This window comes from Melanostigma gelatinosum, assembly GCF_949748355.1.
Source record: "Melanostigma gelatinosum genome assembly, chromosome: 3".
In the NCBI taxonomy this organism is placed as follows: domain Eukaryota; kingdom Metazoa; phylum Chordata; class Actinopteri; order Perciformes; family Zoarcidae; genus Melanostigma; species Melanostigma gelatinosum.
Window position 1 is genome coordinate 27386650 of NC_136636.1, and position 25774 is coordinate 27412423.

The 25774-nt window shown below is 44.7% G+C and overlaps 1 protein-coding gene across 1 annotated transcript in view; it reads left to right on the forward strand.

Moving 5' to 3' along the window:
- Positions 1-25774, forward strand: part of plxnb1b (plexin b1b) — a 154875-nt gene that overhangs the window by 22005 nt on the left and 107096 nt on the right. Inside the window, exon 2 of the mRNA XM_079265954.1 lies at positions 2855-2925. The gene's annotated coding sequence lies outside the window, so the exon portion shown is untranslated. The remainder of the gene's footprint in view (positions 1-2854; positions 2926-25774) is intronic.

Below are 25774 nucleotides of genomic sequence, written 5' to 3' on the forward strand. Positions count from 1 at the left end.
GAGACGGACGCCCAGGCTCTCATTAATTCACTGTGAAGTTAGAAGATTACTTCCAAGCGAGATTTCTGCAGTTTGGATGCGGTGACACATTTGGCTCTGGCTCGAAGGAATTCTACCACAACACTATTTTGGTTTCAGTTCGACACCAAGGCTCTCTCTCCGGTTGGTATAACCTCTGTTCATTCTGAGGCTGAATGACCAGATGTGGGTTGAGGAATGAAGCAGGATGGCATCAACCCTGTGCCAACAAGCCTGAGAGGGCAGGCCAGAAGTTGTATTTAGACCCTGTGCAGATTTTCCAAGGAACAGCGAGGGGAAAAAAAAATGAGATTTCTGGTATTTAATTAGAGAGCGGCCGCAGCCAAAGGCACACTGTCAAAGGTAGTGGCCGACAGCTTAATGACCTCAGGAATGGTGGCACTGTTGGTCTTGGTAACGCCGTGTCATTTCCTCCCCTGAAGAGCCGTTTTTCTTTAATATGTTTAGGATACGTACATGTTCCAGTGCCGCTGAACTGACAAAATGAAGAAGCCAGTAAAACATATGAAGGCTAGCATGTGTACCAACTTTCACAGCATCGCCAAGTGGAGGGTGAAAGCTCACACTAATTTTAGAAGTCCGTCTTTTTGAAATCTGTTTTCACACAGGAATCCTTTTTGAAGGACGTGTCTCCTGTTTACAGAAAATAAATGCCTCCACTGTGGTGTGGCAGGGATATTTGTCTTTCCCAAGTTAATCTGACCTGATTTGAGTTGAGCCCATTCCCTCCCGGCACTGTCAAAAGGTCCCTGTCTATTTGGGGCCGTGGACATGTTTGAGAGGACTCCTGGGTGGGAGGTCCCTCCGTATAGTCCCTGGGGTCAAGGGTGAATGTTGTGCCTGCCTTTTTTTGCCCATGATTCACTGGTTTTGGCAAGGGCCAGCAAGCACGGCATGTCACCAGTTGAGTCACTGTACATTCCTAACAATGGCACAGTCCCTTTTCATGGCCACAAAGGGAGCCATTAAGGCTCAAATGCATCCGGATTCAACCCCCCTTAACATGAGAGAGTGCGCTCAGCTGTAGTTGTGAGTGCTCTTGCATACGTTTTTTTCATTTGGCCCGGCGTCAAAAGAGCCATTGGCTGAACGACACAGCGTCACGGCTTCCAGTCTCAGAAAGCGGAACATACCCACCACTGTCCTCAAAGTAAAGGTGCTATCTGTCCTCTGTTTGCTCAACCTGATGAACCATTGTGTGACACAAGTCAACTTTAATCCATGAATGGGAACCTCACCGAGGGGAACAAATATCAGAGCAAAGACCGCAATCCTTCCTGTTCCTGTTGCGCCAATCCTATCAGCACATCAATCTCAGCCCACAATTCCCCCACACGGCTTTCAGCTTCAAACTTGTCTTCGCTCGGCCTCAGGCCTCACCCAGTCAGCCAGGGTCAAAAAGGAATCAAAATAAGAATTAGTGAGTGTCTTGCGTCAGAGCCAGCTTCTCACCTGAGGGAATCGCCACAAAACAAGACCCAACGCGTCCTGGCCAGAAGGCAGAAGTAGTGAAGGACGAGCATAAAATGAGAATTTACTAGGGTTACCAAAGCCAAGAACGAGCTTCACTTTTCAGAATTGGGCCAATGCAGCGTGGTTGTTTGAACTCAGAAATATGCACTACAATAGAATTCAGTGACATTTTGTGTATTACATTTTGACAGACTACAGCTGCCACTTTGTATTTGAGCTACTGTTGGAACGTGGAAAAAGTTAGATCCTGTAACTATCTTGATACAACTTCAACAGGCTGAGGAAACAATCACAGCACCAGACTATCTGAGAAGTAATGGAGCAAGCTTTTTGGATATGACACAATGGAAAATTGTCTGTTTGCAACTGCTTTATGGTACGTGTCCACAGGATCCGTCATTTCTACACTCCCTTTCAATGTCCATGTAAGCAGCGGTGCAATGCATTCTGGTACCCCCACTTTGCATTTTGAGAGAAGGGCCATTCCTCAGGCTACTCTGTGCAACTCCCAAACAAGTTTTAAACTAACCTTTGTGGATCTAAAAGGAAGACTGATACATGGCTTATTTCTCGCCTCAAATTTTTTCAGAAACACATTTTTTGGTACTCATTTTCCTACTATAACAGATAACTGTCTTTCAAACAAGCTGCCATGTTTGTCCGGTTTGAAATCAAGGAGCAGACGAGTGATTCCTTCATTCTTTCAGGTACCTAGTGGCTCATCAAGCATCCAATACTTGTCTACCCCTTGCATCCAAACTCGCCCCTGTGGACACGTACCGCTGCCTGTATTATATTTTGTAACTACACACTTTGGGCTCATGTTCTTCTGAATGAGACTGCTTATGACTTCAGTTAATGCCTCCAAACGGGAGGAGTAAAGGAAAGTTAATTTGTACACCTCTAGAAGACGGACATTCCCACTCAGAGCAAACTTTAAACCTCCATTATAACCACATGTTTCTTTCACTGCTTTTTAACTTCTGATGCTTTGAGTATGTGCTATGAAAGTGTTGCAGAGAGGCAATGTGTCATGTCTACTCTTCTCGGGGGCAGCCATTAATCTTTGTTAATGTACTGAACAATAGTTGTCCTGTTTGAGAATCAGAGGCCCTCACCTGCGTAGCATGAATTAAGAAGAGATGACAGTTGTTGCAAATGGTTTAAGCTCACACTGTAGAAGGGCATTTTTCAGCCGTTGACTCCCGCTATCCTAATCTGTTTCCACATCATGGTTCCTCAAAGTCTGTTTGTGTTGTACTTTATGGCACGCTTTTGCCTTTTTAGGGAAGAAAGCCGTAAAAATGCCCTCTGGATTTGCTAACTGCTTGTCTTCCTCCAGGTTTGGACCAATCCACATTGGAGCCATGGACCGATTGGAAATGGCAGCAAAAGAGCACTAAACCTCAAGAGGTAGGGCATTCAAGTGTTCCCTTTTCTTCTTGCCAATGCTTGTGCAACAAGTGGGAACAGTGTAAATGTGATTTTTCTTCTTGCACCAAAAAAAGAACATGGTGGCAAGAGGGCGATCACTTTTTCAAACTATTCCCTTCAATTCGTCTGAATTACACAATGGCCCGTGGGATTTGTTTCCTCGTCCTGCGGTGTCAAGTCCACCCCCCCCCCCCCAAAACCCCGCCACACTCGGAAGCTATTTAAAGTGTCAGTGGCTGCTCCCAATTACCCCTCACCATGCCATACCAGAAGCGCAGGCCATGCCAACGGAGGCCTCCCAACTGCGACTTTTATCTGTTTGTTTTCATATTTCCCTTCCCTCAGTCGGCCCTCCTCCCTTGTGCGCTTACTGTTTTTGCCTTAGCCAAGGATTATTGTGTTTTTGCTCCAGCTGACCTTGGTTATATAAACTAAGGCCTGATCCCCATTTCCTTGATACTCCTCCCTGTCCCACCGTTTTTGCCTGGCTCCTATCCTCTGTCCCACAAAGCTCAGTGTTTTGATTACATTGTGAAATTGGAGCCAGGACTATTTATTCCCAGGCCGGGATAGCGCGGAGGACCTGGTTGGAGAATAAACCGGAGAGGGAGTAGCCAGGAAGCTTTTGTGGTTAAATCAGGCGGATGGTGTTGGTGGGGTGAACTTTTTTATGTCTTCTCATAACCTGTCTTTGTGGGCCGTGCATCCAGCCAGCTGTTTCAAATAAGCAGAACGCCCCAGGGTCACATCTCACTGTCATTACAGGGTGGCAGACTGGCCCAGTGCTTTGAGACACCATCCAACCGTCCTTCGGCTGGAGGACCAGGCTCAGGCCCTCATTTTGGGAAGCACACCCCCTGCTAAAGTGTTTTTGAGACAACAAATCCTCTCTCTGAGCTTTACAGCAGGAATACTGTGCAGTTAGCAGACAGCGGCTGAATAATCATATTTACAGAGGTAGCAAGGTGCAAGACTGCCGTCCTGTTGAACTGAGCTCCACTAGTGCACCTCTATATTATATATTTATATATCTTGACCGTTAACCTCTATGGAAGGATGCAGGACAATACAGATGTTCTCCTTTAATTTCTCCTAAACCAGTCAACTGTTTGCCGACTACTGGTTTATTGGGGACCGGACTGAATCCATCCCCCAATAGGGATGCAGTGGTCCGATACATGGATTGATGACCTCGTTGAGTGGTTCCAGACAGAAGTAATCAATCCACACGAAAGGCGGTTTCTAACCATAAAATCTCTACTCATAGTTTAGAAATGATATGTTACCTCATTTACACGGTTTAAATTGTGATAAATGAAGTGAAACGGCAATTCAGATGCCATTTTTTGACGATGTTTGCATGTACGGTGGCTCTGAGTGGTCAAACGGCTTTTAAAGGATGCGAAAAAACAAACCTGGTTCCAAAACTAATGATGCACAACGTTTCGCAGTCTGTGTGATTGAAACAATGTGAGGTCATATTTGTTTTTACATTTCAGATCAAAACTACGGACTCGGTGTTCATAGGCCTTTAGACCATTTTATCTTGTTGACTGTTGTCTTGCTGGCACTCTTACCTTGAATTTCTGGACATGGACATATTTAGCTACTAAATTTCTCAGAGGTTATCATTGAGTCACCTCGAGTCTACATTAACTCTACACTCAGCTGAGTCCTGAAAACAGGCAAACATTTGAACCATTGGCTCGCTCACCATGACCCTGGGTCACACATTTCAATTCTGGTACTTTGTTCTTCAGTTCACACACCGCTCCTCCTCCACTAGTTCAACTGTGTGTCACTTCTCTGTCTTTACCAGGCAGCAACCTCCAGTTCTGCCGTGTGAAGCCAATGTGGAAGTGTCTTAAAACTTGCATTATCTCTACTGACCAGCAGGGGGCAACTCCTCTGATTGCAAAGTAGAAGTCTGGTTGTATAGAAGTCGATGAGAAAATGACTCTACTTCTCTCTTGATTTATTACCTCAGTAAACATTGTAAACATGAGTTTATGGTCTCAATCTCTAGTTGCAAGTGTTATTCTATACAGCATCATGTTCATTTAGTAAATTATGGTCCATTTAGAGTCAAATAGACCATAAAGCAGAGTCGCCCCGCTTTGGGGCGGGGCTACTGTGATTGACAGGTTGCTGCGGCTACAGAGACGTATACGGCGTCTCTACGTAATTTTTGGTCATACCGCCCAGCACTAACACACACACACACACATCATTTGCTTCAATAGGTCATATATTTATCCTTGTATATCAATGCAAAACATTATTCAAATACACAAACCCTTAGGCTTGCCTACACACACTTGTACACACACATTTCTATACTTGAGTTAGTTTAGGAATGGGGTGAAGTTCAGTCGTCCCTGTCGATGTCATCAGTAGTGAAATATTGGCTCACTATTGTTCTCGGGACATAAAATGGTGACACACACATAGCTGAGGCCAACCGGAGATGAGCAGCCGAGCAGAACTTTTTTAGAACTAGAACTATTTTTGCATTGATCTGCTATGGCTTCACTCACCCCTCCATCCGACTGTGTCAGCTGCGCCCGCCTGGTGGATAAAATCACAGAGTTGGAGGGAAGAATATCCACGCTATACAGGATCCAGTATGCCGAGAGCCTCATGGACACCATCATTTTCGGTCCATCACAGACTGACACAGCCAGCGACCGCGTGCATGAGTCCATCGCTTCTAGTCCTGCTGCCGCGGCACCTCCTCCGGTCGCAGCTCCTGAGGCCTCCTGGCTACGGCTCGGAGCTAAGCCTAATGCCCTGGTCAGCTCTACTCCATCACATCACGAGCCCTGGTTCCTGGTCTGTGCTCGCGGCAGCCGGAGAGGGAGACGCACATCTCCTACACCCCATGGCTTCGATGTCCAGCTGAAGAATGGATTTGACGCCCTTGCCCTGCAGGAGTTCCCTCCTCTGACTACGGACTCCCAGCTTCCTACATCATCCCAGCTGCCGCCTCGGGGGACCCACAGCCCCGGGTCCCCCGACATCCCTACGCCAGTCATTCCTGAGCCCTCCTCTTGCCCCAGGACACGCCGCTCCATACCGTGCTTTACACCAGCACCGCGGCGAGCTTCGGTCCCCCGTTCTCTCAGTCCTTGCTTGTCTTCTCCGCCACCACTGGTTGAATCCTCGCCTCCATCCACGCGTATTGCACGCGCAGTGTTGCCGCCTCGTCCCCTCTTCGCCCCGACGACGCTGATAGTCGGGGACTCAATAATCAGGAACACCCGTTTCTTCAACGCGGAGACACACTGCTTCCCCGGAGCAACGGCTCCAGACATCCTGCTGACACTGCCTGGCCTGCTGCGCGCCCTCCCGTCTTCCATTCGGCGAATTATCGTTCATGTGGGAATTAACGACACAGCCCTCCACCAGTCCGAGTTGACCAAGATGGATTTTACATATCTTTTAAGCTTTTTAAACAGCTGTGGACTGTCTGTTTTTATCAGTGGTCCAAGTCCAACACTCGGCCGTGGATCATAGCGGTTCAGCAGAGTCCTCAGCCTCCACACCTGGCTCCAGGCCATCTGCAGGACCAACAACGTGAGCTTCATTGACAATTTTAATCTGTTTTGGGGCCGCTCTTCCGCTTTTAAGAAGGATGGTATTCATTTTAACAAGCTGGGTAGCCGCCTGCTAGCGGCTAATTTACAGCAACACCAGCTCCACCTGGCAGCATGGAGGGTCTCCAGCCTCTAACGTAACTTCCACTCCACGACCCATGAGCATTCCCGTGAGAATCACAGACTCGCGCTCACGCCCTAGTTATGGTCGGGTTCGAGGTGCTGCACGAGTGATCCGTCATGTTGCACATACCCCCAAAGCTTCCTGTGCTGATGACGACACAGTGTCTTCCCCCATAAAAATGTGTCTGATCAATGCACGCTCTATAACAAACAAGGCTCACATTTTAAATGACTTGTTCACAAGTCATAATTTGGCTTTTTTTATTTCTGACCGAGACCTGGCAACGGAATATGGAATGCATCCATTTCAATGAACTCTGCCCTGTGGACTGTTCTTATGTTGGGACACCGCATCTGACAGGCCGCGGTGGAGGCCTCGCCGTGGTCTGGAAGAATCAGTTTTCCTGCCACTTGGGGAGCACAGAATCCTATGCTACTTTTGAACTACAGCTGACTAAAGTGGGCCGGCAAAAGCCGTTTTACTGTTTTTTAATTTACCGACCTCCAGGTCCTGCAGGTCAGTTTTTATCAGAATTCACAGACTTTTTGACCTCTATTATCAAGCTAGACAAAGTGCTTCTGGTTGGTGATTTTAATCTGCATGTCAATGATACCACAGACTGTATTGCTACTGAGTTTCTCAATATTACTGAATCTTTTAATTTCACGCAACATGTTTCTGGCGCCACTCACAGGGGTGGTCACACCTTGGACCTTGTGTTTTCTCTGGGTCTTGATATTGATAATACCCGTTGTGAGGACCTATTGATCAGTGACCATAAATGTATTTTCTTTGATCTTTCTGTCAATGCTGACCCCTTGTGTCTGAAACAAACATTCCACTCACGCATTATTACTCAGAGTACAGCTGATCAGTTCTCTATGCACTTCTGCTGTGACTTTTACACAAATCTCAATGATGTTGAACACTTGATACAGTCATTTAATGAACATTGCACCACTTTGCTGGATAAAGTGGCACCTCTTAAGGAAAGGACCAGGGCTGCCTATAACACTACTCCGTGGATGACAGAAGCTGTGTGCAGCGTGAGACAGAAGTGTCGCAGGGCAGAGCGGCTCTGGAAAGCTACTGGGCTAGAAGTGCATCGTTTATATCTCAAAGACCTAAGAGTTTCTTTTAATACTACAGTAAAGGAAGCTAGAACTGCTTATTTTGCCAACCTAATCTCTTCTTCAAAGAAAAATCCCAAGATTCTGTTTGACACAATTAGAGGAATTGTTTCACCACCTGTCTCCACTGTACCATGCTATTCTGTTGACGATTGCAACAAATTCCTGATCTATTTTAATGATAAGGTAACAGGTATTAGGTCTGGCATTCGGCCTGGGATCTGTTCGGCTACTTGTAGCTCCTCGCAATCTCCTGCTGTTATGGGCTCTTTCCAGCCTATCAGCCTTCAAGACCTGATGGACTTAATTACCAAAACAAAGCCATCAACTTGCCCTCTGGATATAATTCCTTCCTATTTCAAACATGCCACTATCCAGCCCATATTAAAGAAACCTAACTTAGATCCAGCTTTGCCCATGAACTACAGGCCCATATCAAAACTGCCTTTCCTGTCCAAAATTTTAGAGAAAGTGGTGGCCAAACAATTTACTGCTGCACTGGAGAGGCACAATATGTACGACAAGTTCCAGTCTGGGTTTCATAAGCAACACTCTACTGAAACCGCTCTCCTGAGGGTTTCAAATGACATTCTCATGTGTGCTGATGCAGGTGACTGCTCTGTGTTAGTTCTTCTGGATCTCAGTTCTGCATTTGACACTGTAGACCATGACATCCTGATTAAGAGGCTTCGTGATTGGGTGGGCATATCTGGCATAGCGTTAGACTGGTTTACATCTTACCTCAGTGACAGAAGTTTCAATGTCTCTGTGGGTGATTTTGTGTCTGTTACCTCTCCACTTTCTTGTGGTGTACCGCAGGGCTCGGTTCTGGGGCCTTTGTTATTTTCCCTTTATCTGTTACCTTTGGGACCGATCATAAAAAGCTATAATGTGTCCTATCACTTATATGCAGACGACATCCAACGTCATCTGTCATTTAAACCCAGCGAGGCATTCACATTAACTCGGCTCCTGGACTGTGTCAAGGCCATCAGAGACTGGACGGCAGAAAACTGCTTGCAACTCAATGACTCTAAGACGGAGGTCCTAGTTATTGCTCCAGAGGAGTTTGTCCCCATGATCAGGCAGATTATTAGTCCTCTCTCCTCTGCTTCCCATTGCAACCTGCGCAATCTTGGGATTTTCTTTGATCGCTCCATGTCATTTGACCCTCATGTTAAGCAGCTGTCCAGGTCATGTTTCTTCCATCTAAGAAATATCAGCAAACTGAGATCTGTATTATCAACACCTGAATTAGAAATGATCATACACACATTTATCTCTTCACGCATTGACTACTGCAACTCACTTTTCACATCACTCAGTGTATCTGCTCTTAACCGTCTGCAGGTCATCCAAAATGCTGCCGCCAGATTACTCACCAGGACAAATCGACGGTCTCACATCACCCCCGTACTCCGATCTCTCCACTGGCTTCCTGTAGCATCTCGGATACACTTCAAAATTCTCACCATCACTTACAGAGCACTTCACGGTCAGGCTCCGACTTATGTAGCTGATCTACTTCGCCCCTTTTCACCCGCCCGCACTCTCAGGTCAAACGCTCTAGGTCTTCTGTCAGTCCCACGCACACGATTTAAGACCCGTGGTGACCGAGCCTTTGAGGCAGTGGCCCCGAGGCTCTGGAATGCTCTGCCTGCAACTCTGCGCCTCGCAGATACTGTGGATACTTTTAAAAGCCAGCTAAAAACCCACCTGTTTAGGCTGGCGTTTGTGTAAAAGTAAACCCATGTCCTAGACCTGCTCTTAAAATATGTTTTACATTTTTATTTTATTTTTATTTTATTTTTATTTTATTCTTTAACATTTTTTATTCACTCTGTGTAGATAATTTATTGACCCTAGGGTCACATTGTGTTTTTTATGCTTTTAAATGTCTGCTCTGTTAAGCACTTTGTGATAGTACAGTCTGTGAAAAGCGCTATATAAATAAAATTCATTCATTCATTCATTCATTCATTCATTCATTAGATTACTGGGAAATGATCAGCCAGGGTAGACAGGAAACACTGCAGGGGAGTGAAGAGTGTGTTTGGACAACTGTGTGTGTGTGCTTCCTCACCACGGAGAGTATCGTACCACAAACAAGCAGAGCATGTAATGGTGTCATTTTAAAATACACGTTTTGGTTCGCTAGAACACAAAATATGATCATTAAACATTTAGCTGCCTCTGCACACAACATGACAGAGGTGAAGATGAGAAAATGTAGCTTCACTGAAACCAACTGTGATCTGATTTAAGAAGAGGATACGCAAAGCAGGGAGGGACTCTCACATGGATCTTCTGTTGTCTTCATCCAGGAATGATTACTCTAGTTGTATTTGCAGAGACAGACGGCTGCTTCTCATTCAAAGTCCATAGTAAGACACCTGAGTTTCACTTCTGACTTGTTGCGTTGAAGAGTAACCCTTTTTCACACATCAGTTTTTAGTGTTAACAACAGCACCTGAATTCACCTGAATAAAAAACAGTTTAAAATGAGAGAACTAGTATTGAAATGAGAAAATACTTGATAATAAGATGACGTAAACAGTCTGCGCCGGTTTCGCTGCTCCAGTTTGTTTGCATTTTTGCACCACAACCGGCCCATCACCACACTCTAGAGATGCACGACACCGACTCAAATGCCTAGATCTGATATCGGTGGAATTTAATTCCCGTTGACCAAGTTGTTGCTGCATTTAAAAGCTTTACACTCAAGTTGTAATTCCTGTACATTACAAGTTGCTCGTGTAAAATGTATTATTTTAGTGATAAATATCATTCAGTAAATTTGAATCTTTATTTGTAACATGTTATTTAACAAAGTTGGGAAAGCAGTGTTTAAGCAGTGCCTGATGTTGCCTTATACATGAAATAGTGATCGCAGTCACTTCCACACAGTGACACCCCGTCCACCAGCACACAGTCTGCACGCTGTGCCAGCTACCATCTGGTTACACCCAATGATTTGAGTCCTGATTGACAAGACAACATTCATACATTCAACATTCATACATGCGGTTCTTGATTGCAACAAACAGCTGTTGTCATATATAGATTTGATTTGTGTGGTATGCTATGGCTCTTCAGCCTACAGCATGACCATGTGTTCCAATGAAGCAGTGGCAATGCATAGACCTCTGCTGAGAGGGATGGATAAGGGGGGGAGATTAGTGCTCTTTTAAGCGTATCGGACATCTTAACTAACATTAGGGGGTTTCATAAAGAATGTGGAGTGATACCAAATAAACCTGATTAAATGAGCCCACACTGCGTCCACTGATGAACTAAAGTCCCTCTGTAACACTGCTGGTGTGTTTGGCTTGGAGGTCGGGTTTGTCACTTCCTGTTCCCTCTGCCAGGTTCAGTTACTTGGTGACGTGTGCAGGTACTCCTCCAGAGCCATGTGTATTGCTTTGGTGAAACGTGATCCCAAAGGGTCTAGAGACCAGATCAGAATGAGACAGGTTTCTGCTCCATGAAGGGGTGTCTACATTGGTCCAAATTAACCAGTCCTCTCAGACGGGTGTTAAACGCTGCTGCCAGCAACTGTCAGAGTTCGACTCAAAGCAAGGTGAGACTTGCTGATGAAGATGGTTCCTCTCCTGTAGAAGTGTAAGAGTCGGCGCTTTCCCGTTGAGAAGAGGGTGTTAGGTTGGGGGGCAGAGGCTTTCTTTGTCTATGCGGAGGAAAATAAGTATGGGCGGAGTTATTATATATTTTCCATCATTCATTAGACTTCCAATTGGGGATGGGTATTATGATTTTATCGTTACTAGCACTCTTATTGATACTGCTTATTGGTCAGTTTCCTTATAGATACTCTTTATCTGTTTTTGATTATATTGTGAGAAAAAAGGCAATTAATTAAGAAAATAATCAACATTGCTATATTATTCTTGTATGTAGGGCTGGGCGGTATGACCAAAAATACATATCACGGTATTTTGCAAGATTGTGGCGGTGTCACGGTATTTTTTTTTCGCGTTAAAGCATTAATTCATTAATTAATTTAAGCCGAAAAGAACCGGCCGGCCAGCGAGCGGCGAACATCTGTTTGTGTGGCGTGTCTTCCGTGCCGTCACTTCCTGTTTCCTTCACCTACATTCCCCTGGGTCCTAAGCCCCTCCAAATACAGCTTCTTATCACCCGCTACGTAAAAACGTACATTTATAACAAATACCACACATATTACACGGTAATCAGCGTTGCATATGTGTCTGACCAAAATACCTTTTGTTGTTCAGTCTTTGTACATCCTGCGGTGCTCTTTTCTGTTCTTTAATGTAACGTTACTGGAGCGACAGAGCCTCTCCCAGCTGTCAGCAGACTGTTGTTAGCGAGCTTTACCCAGCATGCAGTTCGGCGGAGAAATTTTATAAATGTACAATTATTAGTGTTACAAATTGTTTGTGTCACAAACTGTTGTGTGTGGTGTTTTGCCCTGTTAAGTAGCGTTACTTGTGGGTTGTTAATTGTTAATTGTTATGAAGTTACAGCCATGACTAGGGTTCCCTCTCAACACACTTAAGACAAATAGCGCCGACCGAAGCATTCACAGCCTATAGAGTGGTCTCGTGTGACGTCACAGTTTAGCTGTCGGCCATGTTGGAGTACACACAAAGCCACTGGCATGCACGGCTGAGTCGCATAACCTATCGATCATGGTGAACGTTTGTGCTGTCTTTGGTTGTGGCAGCCGAGCTAATAGACAAGAAATCATTCTTTCGTTTTCCAACGGTCATTACACATCAAGGAAATGACACGAAGGAGCTATCCAAGCGACGTCGCGAGAAATGGCTGTCACGCATCTCTCGAGATATAAAGGAATGGAATTTGGCGTACACTAGAGTATGTGCGGATCACTTTATAAGTGGTGGTCAGTGATTTTATTTACTAATTCGTTTGTGAACAGTATTTAATAAAGGAAATATAAATTAAACTTGGACACGAGAAGGTTACCGAAGCTTCATCGGCCCGTGACAGCAGTCGTACCAGAGACGTGTCGAGCGTGTACAACAGGCGAAACACATAGATGCAGCCTCAGCATTGCTTGATATGAGTTTAACATCAGATCAGATCAGATATATATATATATATATATATATATATATATATATATATATATATGTATATATATATGTATATATATATATATATATATATATATGTATATATATATATATATATGTATATATATATGTATATATATATATATATATATGTATATATATATGTATATATATATATATATATATATATATGTATATATATATGTATATATATATATATATGTATATATATATGTATATATATATGTATATATGTATGTATATATGTATGTATATATGTATATATATATGTATATATGTATACATATATATGTATATATATATATATATGTGTATACATATATATGTATATATATATATATATGTGTATACATATATATGTATATATATATATGTATATGTGTATACATATATATGTATATATATATATGTGTGTGTGTGTGTGTGTGTGTGTGTGTGTGGGGGGGGGGGGGGGGGATGAAGTTAGGGGTTAGTTGAAAGTGAATTCCTACACACACGCACACAATGACATGCATGTACAATGTAAACAAACACACGTGTCTGTTTGCACTGAGTAAACATTGAATATTGCTAAATATCGGACCAGATCTGTATATATTTACTCTTCCAATGACGAGATGAGAATTGTCGACGACTTGGACCCATCCACTGACGAACTGATTATAAGCGTCGAGCCCTTTGTAGCACTCCAGCTCGTCTTTTGTGTGAGGACTGGGGGTGTTCACGAGATACGCGTAGATGTTGGCGTAGTTTACCGATGGAAGATAAGTAGGATCGGCACTGAAACCATCTGCACTCATCGTATAGGGATCCAAGTTACCAATAACCTTCAATTTGGCCAGGTAGCGAACCTTTGATGCACTATCCAGTGATTCAAAGTATGGTATTTTCGCCGCACTTCCTTGTTTACTCGCCGCCATATAGGTTCTGTATGTACTCCAACATGGCCGACTGACCTCGTAACTAAGGAGATTGTGACGTAGGTGAGACCACTCCATTGTCTGATTCACACTCCGGAGCAGAAGGTGGCGGTAATGCACCAGTAAGATTGATGCTAACCGCTGTAAAACTAGAAGAAGTAGCGCTCTCGGCGGCGAACAATATATTTTGCTGCCTGTTGAAGAGCGATAGAAGTTGTTTCGGCTGTGCACCGGTATAGCGGTAGATGTAAAATTCATATCGTACCGGAAATTAAAACCGGTATACCACCCAGCCCTACTTGTATGTATACAAATAGTCTTTCTTGAGCAGCAGTACAAGAAGTTCGAAAATCGATACAATTAATTTACAGCAAAACAATTCGTGATTATTTTTAATTTATTATCCTGTTCTTCTGATCAATCTCCAAATGGCATCACTAACGTTACCTACAGTGGACAAACAGTAGAAAACTGAACATTTGTGCAGATTGATGTTCTGCTTGCTGTGTGTGACGGCCCTGCCTCTAACAGCAGTCGTGGCTGATTACCTGATGCAGAGCACCCGGTGCTGGACCTGCGCCAGTGTTGCTCTGCCCTGGTCTTTCTCCTGCGTACGTGGAGTGATCTCTGCCAGTGGCTGCCCGTTATGTTTTGATTTTGGTCTTTGGTTTCGCTCACAACACCCCACACTTCATCACACACGCATCCATGTTCACATTACACTTCACAAAGGTACCTACGGACTTCTTTATTTAATTTAAATAAATACTTTACTTTACCACCATCCCTTGTGTCTCGTCCGTATTTGTCAAGGCCTAGGAGCCGGGTTATGACATGTGATAAACTGCTGCTGCTTCCTCCCTTACTTGTGAGGGTTTTACTGCATTTGATACGAGCGTTCTCAGCATCTCCTGGAGTAAAATGTAGCCACACTGGATCTATTTCTTCTCTCTATGATGTGACTCTCAGGCTGTACTGAGCCGGAGACAGAGAGAGGAGGTTTGAGATGAGGACATCTAACTCCAGAACTTCTAAAGTACCGATAGCAGAACCGCTAACTCTGGACTTTACCGATACTCTGGGTTTTAATAGTTTAGAACCGGTTCCTGGGGCATGCCTACTTCCAATCATTTCATCATCTGCTGTTGGTGGGCAATTAAAGCTTTGCTCAGTTTGTTTTGTCAAACCAGATCGTAGAGGTTGGCATCTTTATCTGAAACCGAAGTATTCATTGTAATTATGGATATGTCCTATTTATTATAAACAACATGAAAAGATGAGTCAATCCTCATTACGTCCATTAAAGCCAAGTCCATTTGCTGCTGGTTGTTAACATCACTGGTCCTCACCGCTTTGCGGATTAATGAATGCTGCTCTCCAGGCTCCCAGTGGAACATGTGGACAGGGTGTTGTGCAACTCATACAAACTGCTCTGTACATGGCAGAGTGGTTCTGCTGAACCAGACCGGTTCCCTCTGAGGTTAAATAATGTGAAACGGGTTCATTCACATCATAAAAACGGTTGACCCTTAGTTCTGTTCCGTGGTCCGTCTGATGAAAGAAAACATGGTGCCAGTAAGAAGCATGGGAGGATTAACAAGTGGAGATTCTGTTTACCCCCTTAAGGAGGTGATCGAAACCAAGCGACCCCCCCCCAGATGTGACAAAATGAGACGTAATGATGCATTGATGTTTGTAATCTGTACTTTAGTGGCTTTAAGTCTGTCGGCGGTGCATCCATTATCACTTGGTGTGTGTGTTGTTGTGGGTGTGCCAGAAGGATGTGGTCCTCTCTGAAGTGGCTGCTAATCATAAATCCGTTCTCCAGAGGACTGTAAATCACTGACGGGCATTTGTTCCACGGGACTAAATGTTGCAGACGACAAAGAGGAGTCTGTCTCCAGCTCAGCCACACATCACCAGAGCAGGTGTCTTGTTGGGGAAACTCACCGACGGCCACCTACAGACCTCTTCACACCGGGGCTTTTTTTTCTTCTTTTGGTGCAATTCATTTGTCTACCTTTTTTCAAAAAGTTTTTGTACCGTGAATAAAGGCATTAACCTATCACGTTGTGTGAAACGGACATATTCAAGACGTACGCTACAGTGTACAACAACCAACACCACTGTAGTCCCAATCAAGACAGCAGACTTTATCACTCTTTTCAACCGTGACAAAGGCAGCACAGACCAGATCCATTCCTGCCTACCGTTCACAATAAAAGCCCCAGACATATACACTGTAACTTAAATTCACTTCAGCATTTGACAAAAAGGAAACAAAATAATATATCTTACAGTACCGTAAGCCAGTGTTTTACAACCTTTTCTGAGCCGCGGCACATTTTTTACATTATAAAAATCTCGCGGAACACCAACAACCAAAAAAGTTACAAAATGACACCTTTTAGCATTAATACAGCATATATGCCATGGTGTCAAACTCAATTCCAGGGAGGGCCAAAATTTAAAATTGGGACTACGTTGAGGGCCAAATAGTCACCATTTAATAAACAGGATAGAAAGGATATTGGACAAAGTGCAAAAAGAAATAGGCAACATTATTTTATGAATACGTACCAGAGCCAGATGATGCATCTTTTCTTGGCTGCCAGTTCATTAATGTCTGGGGTTAGGTTCTGTGGAAACTCTCAAGATGGAGTAAAGGTGTGCATCAGTGAGACTCCTGTGTGTGCTTTTGTTCATGTTCATCACAGAGAAAAGCTGCTCACACATGTATGTGCTTCCAAACATGCAGAGCATTTGAGCAGCATGTAGGCGGAGTTGAGGCATCGTTTCGGGGAGAGTCATACTTTGCCTTGAGTGTCATTACACCGGAGGTCTATCGGCTCCATTTGGATGTGCACAGTGTGCTTTTTCAACTGCAAACGGATTGCCGAGCAGTTCAAATTTAAATTTCTGAGCTGCAAAGTCGGCAAATTGCAGAGGGATCTCTGTGCCAAGTGCACCCAGTTATCAGCAAAATTCGCAGTCGGGAACACAGCGGTGGAGACACGGTTTGGAAACACGGACAGTGACCCAAGTTTCCTTTCTACATCGGAGTCTCCCATAGGCGCAGCTTGGCTTGGAAAGCTCTCACTGCTTCTGTGATCACACATCCCTGAAGCTGGATGTTTAGCGCAGTGAGATGCTTCGTTATGTTGCACAAAAAAGCCAGCTCACATCGCCACTTTTTGTCCCGGAACTGTGGTGTGGCAGGCCAGTTATGATAAACATATATTTTCACGCGGGCCAGATATAATTGTACCGAGGTCTGCATATATGCTGACAATTTAATGACAAGTCTCTACATGTGTTTATCCTTACGAGGCTTTACATCTGGGTTATTTTGTCCAGGGCCAAGTTCAGAGTCTGCATTTTTCCTTTTCAAATATTTCTCCATCGCTGTTCGTCTTGTTACCTCAACCTCTCCCGCGCGTCATTTCATTCTATTGTCCTAAATTAAGAAGGTCATTAATGCTCTAGCTACTGCCACCCACTGGCATGGAAGAGTATTTATTACTTAGTCAGCCACTATGTTGCAGCTCGGACGCTCAACAATGGCATAGTATTTCCAACAACTAAATTATATTTTATTGGACATTTTTCCACGGCACACCTGACGATCTCTCACGGCACACTGGTATGCCGCGGTTGAAAATCACTGCCTTAAGCTATGCAACAGCTCAGACAGACAGCCAGACGCTGTGCTGGGTCAATAGGATGCTGGTCCTCTACCTGCATGAACAGAGTCAAACCTTTTGTTGAAAAAGTGCTGCAACTTTTGCAAATTCACATCGCTGCTGGTATGAATAGTTTTGATGTGAAATAGTATGTGTAGTGAGTATTTTGCATTTTTGTGTCATCTATACGTCACGCTGCGGGTGTGTGAAGGCCCTCAAGTAAACCTTTGTTCCTCCTCTGTCTGTCCGACCGGACGTGAAAGTGTTAAACAAACCAGTGATGTAACACAGAGTACGATCAAACCGCGCTCATCTCCTCGGCCTCAGCCAGACAAGGTGACTTTCCTGGAGAAAGGCAGCGAGCAAAACAACATAATCAAATAATGTAATTTAGTCGTCCTCTCTTCTATTTCTTTACCTTTTTGTTTTTTTCTTCTCAGCATCGTCACATGACTTCCACAAACGAGTCAGAGCAATGCAGAGTAGAGGCCACTCGCTCATTTCACTGATTGTGTTTTTTATTGGAAATATAAAGTCACCTCCAGTCCTCTTTGGCTTCCCGGACGAGCAGAGCAGGGTGCAGAATCTCAATCACTGCTTGACCATTTCACTCACTCACTCACTCAGGCTTTTCAGCAGCCTTAAGCTTCTTTTTCCATTTGGTTCCATATGCTTTTTCTGGGTGGTGAACCGCTTTTTGATGTTGGAATTCTGCGCTGTCAAAAGTGGGCGAGGCTGTGAAAAGGTGAAAGAAAAAGTGGGTCAGCCGTGGTTTTCCCTTCCGTATTCCTTTGAAAGGAAAACGCTGAAACAAGGTTTGGCGTGGAAGGCCTTCAGCCTTTGTTGAGATCTTTAACACACCCCGACTACAAAGAACTTTGTCTTTAATCTTTTGTGTGATCCCATACCCAAATTAGGGGATGCAAATTTGTCCAAACTCCTGAGAAAAAAAAAACAAATACTACAAAAGCAACAGAAGCAGTGCTGCATGAAATGTGAGTTCATTTTGGATTCAGCCCTAATTAGGGAGTCTCAGCTGGGCCGTGGCCTCTGCTTTTTGCTATTCAAATGTATTAAAATGAGAGGATATGCAATTTTCATGCTCTGCTGTGGTTATGTTGTTCGGTTTTGATTATTTGCTAGTTCGTTGCTGAGGTTTTGGCTTAGCAGCTGTGTGAAATTCAGTGCTTTATCATCTCTTACAAGATTAAACAAAATGTTCATAATACCCAGAACAATGAAGTATGCTGTCTCTGTTTCTAATTAAGTTTGCTAGATTTCCAAACGATGAGTCTTTCCAGACACGTCTTAACCATGGCGAACATCTGCATTTCCTCTTCTCCTCCACCTTGTCCCGTACCCTCTCCCCTCTCATTTAACCACCTCTGTTCTCCCCTCCCCCTCCATCCATCCAACACAGACTGAATTAATGGACCGTCTGAGAAAGAGCAAAGACTCAGAGACGGAAAGCCACATTAGAGAGGCAAAGCTGGACAGTACAGGGGGGGGGGGGGGCACTGAGATGAAGAGAGAGAGAATAGATTGAAAGAGACAATGGACAGATCAGGGATGGAGGCCAGATTATACCCAGAGGGTTACAGTTAAACACATGAGTCTGATCAATAAGATGTGGTCGCCCCAAGGGAGCAGGCCTGACCCCCGACACACACACACACACACACACACACACACACACACACCCCCCTCAGGGGACAATACACACCCCATTTTTCACCCTCCCCTACACATTTACACTGAGACACCATCACTGGTCTCTGGAGGGTGAGGAGGCAGACAAATTGGAACCTGTCTTTTTGCTTTAAACCACCGACCAATTTACCCTTTGCTAAGCCCCGCCCCCTGCTGCTACGCCCTCAGAGCTACGTTACCATGGAGCCCACACTGTCACTAACTGCTCTCTCTGATTAAATATGATCTCATTTTTGGAAAAGGGAACAAGCTATTTCAGAGGGAAGCAGATAGAAGGGTTTGATATACTGTATATCCAGGATGTTAAAAGTGAACCACACATCACCTGCTGATGGAGACAGAAGACAATGAAATGAAGGAACAGTGTTCCTATAAAGTGGGGTAGGTCTTCAGTCACTGTCACAATCATTTAAAAAGCTAAAGCAGCATGTGTATACATTCAGTATACCTTCAGTAGCTAGCGTAGCATATGCTAGTTAAAGATGCGCTACTTACTCTGCTAATGTTAAATCCACGAGGTTTAGGTAGGAACATGACGTCTTCTTCTAACCTCTCTGGGTAACGAGTATCCCTGTTATACAATGTTAAACCATGATGAGCTCCAAATCCACTACCAGCCTGAACATGAAGAACATATGGAACCATTGCATGAGAGTCTCCATAGGGACCATGCCAACGTAAAGATCGTTGAAAATCACAGAAGAACAGGCCAGCTTTGATTGCCGCTGCAGAGCTGGGAGAACCGGCCCCGACCAGACCTGCTGCTGTGAGGGAGAATTAATGAAGACATTCGGGAATTGAAGCAGCACTGCTGTGTGTGTGACTCTGTTTGTGCCAACATGTCGATTTAGATTTGTTTGTTTGTGTGTGTGTGTTAGAGTGTGTAATTACCGGTCTCTAATTTACTGCCTGCCTGGGCATCTGTTACCTGACTCCTTCAAAGCCCGCAGATCCAAAGGAGTGGCGACCAGCAGCCTGTGAAACCAAACACACTTAGTATCCTCATCTGCTGTTTACTAGTGGTGCAAACACATCCGACACCGGAGCTGCATATAGCCTCTGTGTACACAAAGTGTCGAACAAACGGATTGGAGATTAAAGTTGTGAATTTATTGTGTAATGTGTAATTACTTGCTGGTGAGCAGCATCAGTCATGGTGAGACACAGAGCTGCTGTGAGTCTGGCTCTATCGGAGCCGGCAGCAGGGAGGACAGAGTAATGACTAGTATTTAGGCTGCTGTCAGGCCACTGTGCTGAAAACAGTGGCCTGACAGCAGGCCACTGGGGAGAGACTGTGGAAAAAGACTGTCAATCCTTCAGTATGACTCCCATAACCACTGCAGCACCCCGAACACACACGTACACGTACACGTGTCGACCAAATGGGTAAGATAAAGTACGGGGGAGTTGTTGTGGAGCTTTAAGCAGGCAATCCAGATATGTTCTGCCCCTTGGGGATTTTGAACAAAGTAGAAATAAACAGTTTTTTCTCTCTTCTGTGGTGGGGGACTGAACCACATCAACACGATGAAGTGCTACTGCGAGAGGTCAGTTCCTCCCTTTAATTAGGTCTTCAGAAATCTCTTTATTGCAGAGATGTGATGCAGACTGGAGCTCTCCACTGGTCCAGTCGGGTCCTCGTAACCTAGACCCGTCTGATCAAGTTTGGTTGTGTTGCACTCTGCTGCTGATCACGTCGTCCTTGTCCTCTCAGGAGAATGTGTTTTTGAGGCGAGACAGAGTTCGAACTGCTCTTTCCGTTCGTTCTATACATCGTTACCAGTGTTGTTGTTTGGTCTGTTCAGATCAACTGCTTTTTGGATCCGGTCCCATAATGCTCCCCTTTCAGACGCATGTGGGTGCACGCATGTGGTTTTCACACAGGTTTCCTGCAGGTCTGTTCTGTATTGAATCATGAAGACCTCTGATGCAGAGCACATGGCAGAGCCATTAGCAAACCCTTCAACACAACCAAAGAGATGCTGTTTAACAGTCTTACCCACAGGATTTTGGGTGGACCTCAGACCCTGTCAGACCCATGTCAGAGGGCATTCTCCCACGGAAGAAACTTTCAATCTGGTGCACTTCAGGAGTAAAATGAAGAGGGCTAAATCAAGAACTGTGTGCTCTTGTAAACAATTGAATCATAAAAGTCATTGGTTGTATTGATATGAATGATGACGACAGCAAAAAGTCAAACTCCCAAAGCATGGTGAACGAGACGGGGTCAGTGTTTCAAGACAGAGCTCGTGGGTTGTTGACTTCGCCACAGACCCCCAATGCCCTGAAGACGGTCGTGCCGGTAGCAGGAGGTCCCGTCCCTCCACGCGGCCACCGTCACCTCGGGCCTTTCCAAGCCGACCTGGAGCCCTTCACACCGGAGGAAAGGGACGAGGGGCCTATCCTTGGTTGATGAGGCCGCAAAATGCGCTGTAGTGGTGACGCCCCTCCGGAGGCAGCTGGTAACTCCTGTCCCAGGTCATGGGAGGGCAGTAGCTGGTAGAATGACTTTCCTGAATACAACACAGTAAAAATCCAGTGTAGAAGTAACGGTATTTAAATCAATATTGAGACGGCAAGAGTATGAATGAGAAGTGGAGTGGATGCAGAATGGGACCACTGGTGCGTTTTGATTGCACCTCGACAGTTTGGATGAGTCATAAATCAAACCGGTGAGCTGTCTCTGCTCCCAATCATCCCCCACATGCATCCTCTTGTCTTAAATTTGGTTTGGTCTGGTCGCACTGGGAGTTGAATGGGAGTGTCCTTGCATGCAGATGGAGGGGGTGAGGTACACCAACATCCCCTCCAGGTTTAGCTCCATGAGACGGGCACGTTGTGGATTTTTCTCTCCGAGTGGAGAGGGAGTGCTGTGGCTTTTACCTCCCGGGGCTGGCAGGAGGTGGCCTGTCATAACACTGAGGTGTGTGTGTGTGTGTGTGTGTGTGTGTGTGTGTGTGTGTGTGTGTGTGTGTGTGTGTGTGTGTGTGTGTGTGTGTGTGTGTGTGTGTGTGTGTGTGTGTGTGTGTGTGTGTGTGTGTGTGTGTGTGTGTGTGTGTGTGTGTGTGTGTGTGTGTCGGAGGTTGTGACACACACAGCTTATCAGTGCTCGGGCAGCTGTGTACCTGACGCTGTGTAATCTCATTGATCGCATTACCAGCAATGGTGTTCCTGCGCTGGTGTCAGAGGGGCAGCTGGTTGTGGTGCTAGATGTTGGACGGGTAGCCGTTCACTTCACTACGTTGAAGTTTTAAAGGAACACCACAACATTTTGGAAAACAAGTGTATGCTAATGTTGACGTCAGTGTTGTCTTTGTGTGTCTAGTAACTATTTCTATCCAGTTAAGACGAGACAGGCCAACCTGCTTCCATCCCAGGTGAAACGGTGTAGCCGTGTTTCCATTCACGTGTTTTGCCGAATACGTTCTGACATAGCGAACATTCAACCCACATGACTAATCAGCCGTTTCTGCTGACTGAGTGTAATAACATTTGGTAGTTGGTCCTGTGGGTAACTTACAATCAGTTTCCAGTTTATTAGGTACACAAAGCTCAAACTAATGCAGTGTAGTACAACAGCTCTGCAATAAGAAAACTCCCTGACAGTTAGAATGTTTAGTTGAAAGTGTTTTTGTTTCCGTTAGCCCACCTTATTTGATACAAACAGGTAAACTGGTGAATTTTAAAATGCGCTGGCACGAAAAACATACAAAAGTGTTATCTACAAATTTGCACTTGCATTCTTATGCTATAATATTATCATATCAGTGACATGCAATGGTCTAAAATGACAATAATATTGTTTATCAGTTATTTCTGTGAAACAATATGGGATCTGTAGATGCTTTTTCATGGATAAATAGATGGGACACATGTTTTACATTGTGCCAGTCTCTACCCTCATTCACGCTGTCTTAAGGGTTTTCACCTGTGTTCTAGTTGTGACACTGATGAGGGAAATGGTTTGTCTCTTCTCAGCAAAAGGTCCCCTGTCTCCATTGAGCACCACGTCTCCTGCCATCGTGGCTCAAACCTGGGAACTCCACATCTAGTCTCTGTGTCCAGGGACTAACCTCATCCCAATAGCGGTGGAACACACTGGATCGGGTCAGATTTGTTTTCTTCAGCTCTTTTTTTTTAATCAAATACTGAAATGTTTGGGGGGATATGGGTGGAAATAGCTGGACTGTGTGCTGTTGTTGATGTAGCTGCGGTCCTGCCTCCTGGCTGGATGAAAGCAGAGTGCTGGCTGCTGCCTTGCCTCCCAAGGTCGGGTCACTCAGACCTGGTTTGTATGTGAATGATGCTCTGCTCTGGGTGAGCTGCTCTGCTCTGGGTGAGCTCAGAGCAGAGGCGCTCTTATCCCTGCCTGCCTGTATAATGAGCTGTGTGTGTGTGTGGAGGTTGGTGACCCTTGTGCTGTCTGCGGCACAATGATGAATGAGACTGTGGAGGTGTGAGACTTGACTGCGGATTTCTTTACTATCCAGCAAATGTGTACACACACACACACACACACACACACACACACACACACATTACACGACTCCTGCCCAAAGTATTATTTACAGCCAACACATGACTTTTTTTCTTCCATGTATTCCCCACTGTGTGTGGGACTGGGTATTGTTTGAAAGGTTTTGGATGCAGATGCTAGTGTGATGCACAGGTTTTGATCCCTTCCTCAAGTATTGCTGAGTATTTTCATATTTTCCCTTTCTTTGATAAGCAAAACATCTCTGCATGGTATTCATACCACGTCTTATAGAGGATTTGCAAAATCAATGCTGCATGTACAACATTGCACAGTATATACCCATGATGCACAGCAGAGGTTGTAAAACCGTGGAATGTAATATCACTGGCTGGGATGATTTCACAGCTGACTTAATTCACAGTTTAACTGCCTGCAGTTTTAAATTGCATTTATGTTTTAAGCCAGTTTACAGGGTACTGTGCCATAGATATGTTTTATTTTTTGTATTATATTTTTTGCATACAGAACAGAACGTAGTTATGTGGATTATTTACCTGTCGACATAAATCCAACATATAATAAAAAGCTGTTTCCTGCATGTCAGATTTTTCAGTTGTCCGATACATTCAGAGCTCAGGAGTTACCAAATCTTATGTTGAGACTATTTAAAGTTACCAGAGTAACTTTTAACTGTTATGAAACGGTCTCAATTTACTCAGATTACTCTATATACCCTGCATCAGTAAACGAGACCATCAGAGCAAAGATTGGCTACTTCTATATCGCTTTTCTTAATGCTTGTCATCGGTGCCACCGTGTCGGATTCTTGTGAAGTCATGCAGGTTCAGCAGAAGCTCCTTCAGCTCGACTCCAGCAGGGCCTCGAGCAGAGACCAGTCCGTCACGGACAGACCCAGATCTGGCTTCGGCAGCTCTTTACGGGAGCCAACACCGACGCCAACACAAAGTGGAAGTTCCTCGTAGAAGCAGTTTTGCACAAAGAAAATGATAACGTTGCATACATTGTAAGCTTGTCAGTGTCAGTTACCCTCAAGAGAGTGAATGCACCTCTGCTCCTTTCAAATGACAGCCTTACATTTCTCAAACCTCACATTTGATGAATGCCCAGTGAACAACCTTTTAAACCACCACACAGCTGAAAATATCCACAAAACATGGCTCAACCCTAACCCAGAACACTGCAGGAACCACCAAAATCCAAATAATATCACCATGCAACCAGCAGCACACGCAGTGACGTTATTGTGTATATTCAGCCACAGCTAAAACGGGCCGCTCCACTGTGTGCTTCTCGGAGGAACAAAAGTCATGCCCTTTTCAGACAACGATAAATTTTCAAGACCCTTTTATGTTCCCTATTGTCGAGTGTAAGAGAAATAATTTAAACCCCATTCCTTCTGGTTCCTCTTTAAAGGCGAGCTGTGCCGTTCAGATTTAACTGTATATTCCCAGTTGGAGGTGATGCAGGAGCTAAGAGGGAAATGTTCCCTCTGTGAGTACTTCAATTTGAATACCGAGAACTTCAGAGATGCTGCACTATTTATGGTGCGGGAGTGAAGAACAGAGCATGGGGGTCAGGGGTGAGGTGTTCCAGCATCAGTACTGCCAGTACTCCAGACAGAGCAGGGTGAGAAATGGAGTAAAGAGGGGTGAGTCAGTAATACAGTGGCAGCAGTAAGCCATGGGCCTGGCTGAAGGTGTAGGAAAAAGCAAGGGAAGATGTTCTTATTTTAAGCTTTCATTTTGTGTCGATTAGGCCTGTGAACAGAAGTGGTAGTGTTTGAGTACCTTTAGAAAACCTCATTTTACTGCAGCGGGGTCTGACAGTCTGTCCCGCTCAGTCCTGGTTCTGGTTCTCCCGTGCCTCGACAGGGAAGCTGGATCTGTGTCTGTCCACGGCTGGCTGGTCGCTGCCAGAGGAGTGTTAACTGGGAGCAGGAGAGGTGCCAGTTCACCTCTTGGGCACTGCTGTTTTCATCTTCGAACTTGAACCCTTTCACAGTGTGTTTTCACTTCATCAAAGTTAATTGTAACATTTGGTCTCCTAAAGATGTCTCAGTTGTACTTAG